The sequence below is a fragment of the Diaphorina citri genome, unplaced genomic scaffold, assembly GCF_000475195.1.
Source record: "Diaphorina citri unplaced genomic scaffold, Diaci psyllid genome assembly version 1.1 scaffold141, whole genome shotgun sequence".
Classification (NCBI taxonomy): domain Eukaryota; kingdom Metazoa; phylum Arthropoda; class Insecta; order Hemiptera; family Psyllidae; genus Diaphorina; species Diaphorina citri.
In genome coordinates this window covers 186442-192191 of record NW_007377578.1, presented here as the reverse complement: position 1 = coordinate 192191, position 5750 = coordinate 186442, and the positions used below count along the sequence as shown (strand labels likewise).

Here is a 5750-nt window from a genome sequence, read left to right as displayed (position 1 = left end):
CTGCGGTGGCGTAGCCGTCGTCTCTTGCCTGGTGAAGAGGAGAACCCGATTTCAGCCCCAAGCGACGAGGCATGGGACGCTGGACTTGGTCCAAGTATGCCTCGGTTGGAGCTTAACTTATCTTATCCGTGTTCAAATGAATTCAGCAAGTGAACCTCCAGAACTCTGCAACTGCTACGGCTGTGGGGCTGCACGAATAGAGGTCACATAGAAAGGTTGGGGCTGAAAGGGCTGAAGATGTGTCCAAATCCAAACATAGACAACGCCGTCGATCGACGTCGACTGAAACCATACACTGCCTCGACAACATAGATTCACCTCGTTGATCGACCATCGATTGACGGGGACGCCTAGGTATGTGTGGACACAAATCATCAGGAAACTCCATAACTCGGTCTCTCGGTCAACTGTCATTTGTTTCCTGGAAATTTCCAGCCATAATCCTGGAATTCAATTTCTTCGGAATCGAAGGCGATTGTCCTTCTTTCTATCTCTAACAGTGTTCGCCTGTCAGCTCTTTGTCATCATTTCATCAAGTTATATATCAAGTTCAAGTCCACGTGTCTCTTTCATTCCAAGACGTTTCAGTACATAATACATAGATATGTATTACATATCATGTTCCTACTGTAGTTACCATGATACGCCGCAAACAGGACCGACACAAAGAGGGGGTAGGCCATTCAAATCATTTATCCAACTTATGTAGCTTCTGGTCACCAAAAGACCCTGACTACTTGGGTCCAGAAGTCCAGAGTCACCTATAATTTCCCCGAAAGTATAGCGCGCCTGTTTTGTAAGAGCTAGAGTTATGTCGCGAGCTCGCGAGATCGATTCCCGCGCGGGACGAACTATGTCCCAAACAGATAAGGTTCGATCTCGGAACGGCCGGTTTTCTTGCACTCCTCTTCTGCTCGATTTCGGAACGATAGGACCTTCGTTGTTATAGTTCCGTCAAACCTCTTGGGGGGAAGAAAAACAACAACAAGAACAACAACGGTCGATTCCCTCTCGAGACGAACTATATCCTAAACTATATTCGATCCCTTAGGCATCGCGGTCCCTTAGGCATCGGTCCCTTAGGCATCGCGGCCCTGAAGTGAGCGACTGAGGGTGAAGGGTTCGATCTCAGAACGCCCGGTTTTCTCCTATCTTTTCGATTTTGGAACGATAAGATCTCCGTTACAGACGTTACAGTTCCCTCAAACCTCATGGAAAAAAACCCATCAACAGTCCAATCTTCGTTCCCTTAGGCATCTCGGCCCTGATGTTCGATCTCAGAACGCCCGGTTTTCTCCTATCTTTTCGATTTTGGAACGATAAGATCTCCGTTACAGACGTTACAGTTCCCTCAAACGCTCAAACCTCATGGAAAAAACCCATCAACAGTCCAATCTTCGGTCCCTTAGGCATCTCGGCCCTGAAGGTTCGATCTCAGAACGCCCGGTTTTCTCCTATCTTTTCGATTTTGGAACGATAAGATCTCCGTTACAGACGTTACAGTTCCCTCAAAAAAACCCATCAACAGTCCAATCTTCGGTCCCTTAGGCATCTCGGCCTTGAAGTGAGCGACTGAGGGTGAAGGGGGCTACTCATCTCGCTACTCACAAGTACATTGAGAACGGAGTTGATTCGATTAATTACATTAATCACATCCGGTGTGAGTGATATGCTACTGAAACATTTAGCTGTGTCTCCTTGTAATCTTTCTATAGTTGAGGATTTTATATTCATCTCAAGAATATGCGAGAGTAGCGAGAGACTGTTTGATTGAGAACTATGCAACTATGAGAAGTTAGTCTACAGGGGAACATTTGAGCCACTCTGGTCCTCTCCTATGTTGTCTTGATCTATTTAGTAATTAAGCTCCGAACTCGCCAGTCCGAACGAGGTAGGGGGGGAATACCTACTCGCGAGACTAAACAAACGTAACCTTGACTTTGGTTTGGTCGAATGATCTTTAGGTCTCACCGGGTAATCTGCGGGGGTCCCACGCTGGTGCCCGAAGATTGCCAAGTTATTTCTGGCCAATTGAGTGTTTCTTTCTGGCGAATTCAGTGTTTGTTGGACAGTGTTCTCTAGCTAATTCAGTCCTGATGATTCCTGACTAAAGTGTTTGCTTCCTTCTGAAGGTCTTCCTAAAGATTATTTCTTTCCACGCGGTTTTGAAGGTTTCGTTCTTATAGATTTTTGGTAAGGCGAACTGGCCGAAGCAGGTGGATAGAACAAACAATAATAATTGGACAGTTATCGCGAAAAAACGGAAAAGCTAAACACAAATTTGTCGGAATTTTGAACTTACTTTTCGTTCGGTTTGTTGTAATTTGCTTTGTTTCAGATTCAATTTTCATAAAACCCAACATAAGAGCTTCTTCATTCTTCATCTACATAAAGCGTTGTGTCACTCCTTAGCAGAGTTATTTGCTGATGAAACTGACTCATAACAAGAATGGGAGATGGGTTCCAAGCAGTATGAAATAGTTCGCATTCCTCACAGTCTGTTAATTAATAGTCCAATAGGTTCTTCATAGGCTTGGGGATACACATGATAATTCGAAAGGAATGTAGGTGCTACTGGTGCTAGTATAACAATAAACCATTAATAGGTACCTATACATAAATAATTGGACAGCATTGAGCAGAAGAAAAAAAGGAAAACACTCACTCATAAGGCCTTATGGATAATTCTTATAACCTGCTAAATGCTGTTCAATTAAAACCAATAAACCATACCTAATAGGTAGGTACGTAATTAAGTAATTAAATTTGCTAATGGGATCCGTATTACCTATTGTAGGTATGTACCTACTACCTATGTTACCTATCTGTATGAATACTCATAACAAGAATGGGAGATGGGTTCCAAGCAGTATGAAATAGTTCGCATTCCTCACAGTCTGTTAATTAATAGTCCAATAGGTTCTCCATAGGCTTGGTGGTACACATGGTAATTCGAAAGGAATGTAGGTGCTACTGGTGCTTAGTAAGTATAACACCAATTGGGTAAGGATAACCAATAAACCATTAATTAATAGGTACCTACATAAATAATTGGACAGCATTGAGCAGAAGAAAAAAAGAAAACAGTCATAAGGCCTTATGGATGATTCTTATAACCTGCTAAATGCTGTTCAATTAAAACCAATAAACCATACGTAATAGGTAGGTACGTAATTAAGTAATTAAATTTGCTAATATGATCCGTATTACCTATTGTAGGTATGTACCTATGTTACCTATCTGTATAATTGAATTTTCCTCAAATACCTACCTACAGATAGGTAGGTACGTGTGTCTTGTACCGTACCTACAACATACCTTCTTCTTGAGTCATCCACGCGTCTTTTAAACACTGCTTTATTTACAGACAATTTAATCTTCGGGGACCTTGATTCCTTGTATAATGGCTGCATAAATTCTTCAAGAGGTCTGATTGAGGGAGCTGTAAGAACGGAGGTCTTATCGTCCCGAAATCGAAGAGAGGAGGATAGGATTGCAGGATAGAAAGCTAGCTGTTCCGAGAACGAACCTTACCTGTGTAGGATAAATTTTACCTCTGGCAGGAATCGAACCCGCCACCTAGTACTTACAAGGCGTACTCCTCTCTAAGCTAACTAGGCTGACTCGGGACCTTGATTCGTAGTAGAATAGCATAAATTCTTGCGTTTTTTTTTTTTCCCCCAACAGAACTACGCCGAGAGTTTTTCAAGGCGCCTGTTTGTATGATTGTATGATTTAGAAATTATGACAGCTAGAGCATAGTATCTTCTTGTTCTTGGCCTGAAAAAGAAAAGGATCTTGTGTTTAATTACTGGAGCAGCTAATTAGACCTCAGGGTCGGGAGGTCTGGAGGTCGCGGGTTCATTAATCATCCCAGGGAAGTGGGTCAGGCCAAATGCCACTCCATCAGCCTGAAGGAAATGGTCCTTTTTATGTGCTCTGGAATCGGGGGGAGTCATTCTTCCTATATTCTTATGTTTATATTATTTCTTCTCTTTTGTTTTTTCCGTCCTTATGTTGTGTTAATTTAAAGCTAGTAGAAATTCGTGTATATTTTTTATTTTCCCTAGAGATATTACCCTAAATTTGATTTAACACCTGTCGTCTATAGAATATTGAACCTTTATTATTTTGTATGAAATACGAAAACGATTTGAATACTAAAATGAATCCCGTATTAGGTATGAAAAAGCCCTACGGAGTGTACACCAGCTTTACTCAACCAAATCCACGGGGGTCGCAGTTCCAGAATACATAATTAAGGGTCCCTCTTGAGAGCTAAAGAACTCAAGTTGGGTACCGTCAATTATGCTTTGTAACTGGATTGGTGCCAAGGTAAACATGTTTGGTCATATTTTACTGGCATTTAGTACCAGTTCCCGTTAAGTAGTGTCTTAGCTGCTGCCAAGGGCCACATAGAAAAGCTCTAGGTAGGCCGAAAGAGTATGACTGGTATAGACTGTATAATAACTCTAAAAGTCTAAATGTATTATTAGTTGTGCAATTCTTTTTACTTATTTAGTGCAAGTTTCCCCCTTTTAGTCATCTTAGTAGAGTAAGAAAGATATCCCAGTTGTTTTTAGACATAGATTAACAATTTTATTTAGAGTTTTTCAGTGCAGATTTTTCCTTTTCTTGTTTACCCTATTTCAGAGAATTTGATTTCTTCCTCCGTACTTGTTTTTCAGAAGGAAATAAAATGATTATCTTATATGTATTTCATATCTTTTTAAATGCGAATTAATTTAAACCCCCAAAATCTATATCCCACAGATATTTGAACTTAAATGTGTAATGAAATGTAACGGAAACCAAATTGAATTTTCGGCAAATCAACTTTTGTTTACTCAATTACTTTTAAATGTTTACGTGGAAAATAGACTGAAGGAACAGTCAGAAAGTATCTCTGGTGGTAGCATAATTTAAGACGAATTAATTTAAACCCCCAAAATCTATATCCCACAGATATTTGAACTTAAATGTGTAATGAAATGTAACGGAAACCAAATTGAATTTCGGCAAATCAACTTTTGTTTACTCAATTACTTTTAAATGTTTACGTGGAAAATACACTGAAGGAACAGTCAGAAAGTATCTCTGGTGGTAGCATAATTTAAAAAGATTCATTCGATCCATTCAGTTGGTATCAAAAATAAACAAATTAAAATGTATAGATAGGTAAATAAATAAAGCCTTTATTCTTAGATTATTATGAACACAGACCCACATCCAATAAGATTCCTAGAAAATTGTTTTAGGTAATTATTATTCATCTAGATATCATTAGGCGAGAATTTAGCTATTTACTTTCAACTCACCTTTGTACACGGCTGTTGAATTCAGATATACTATTTTCTACCGTACGATAATAATATTAATGTAATATCAACTTTGTATTTCATATACATACTTTACTTATAAATATTCTGTTTTGTTATATGAATAATTGAATATAATAGACATCTTTGTTTAATACAGAATTTTACATGTTTCTTTTATTTTAAAAATACTCGTAGTGTAATAGTGTGGGCCCAAGGATACTTACTCACTATTAAAATAATCTCATTTAAATAGCATTTCATTCGGAAAAAAAATGGGTGAAACTCACGACAAGTGGGAACGAACTCTTAGTGTTAGGTGATAGAGAACGCCTCAGACTCTAACCTTTTGCCTAGTTACTTTCCAATCAAACTTGTAATAATACGAACACAACCATGTATTAATAGGGACACATTTATTTCATTCTACAT

The 5750-nt window shown here is 39.1% G+C and overlaps 1 long non-coding RNA gene across 1 annotated transcript; it reads left to right on the top strand.

Annotated features, from left to right (window-relative positions):
• Positions 1-3960: 3960 nt before the first annotated feature.
• On the top strand, positions 3961-5485 carry LOC113465663. The gene is made up of 2 exons (XR_003390294.1): positions 3961-4863; positions 4928-5485. It is a non-coding gene; the product is annotated as an uncharacterized LOC113465663 (long non-coding RNA).
• Positions 5486-5750: the final 265 nt, after the last annotated feature.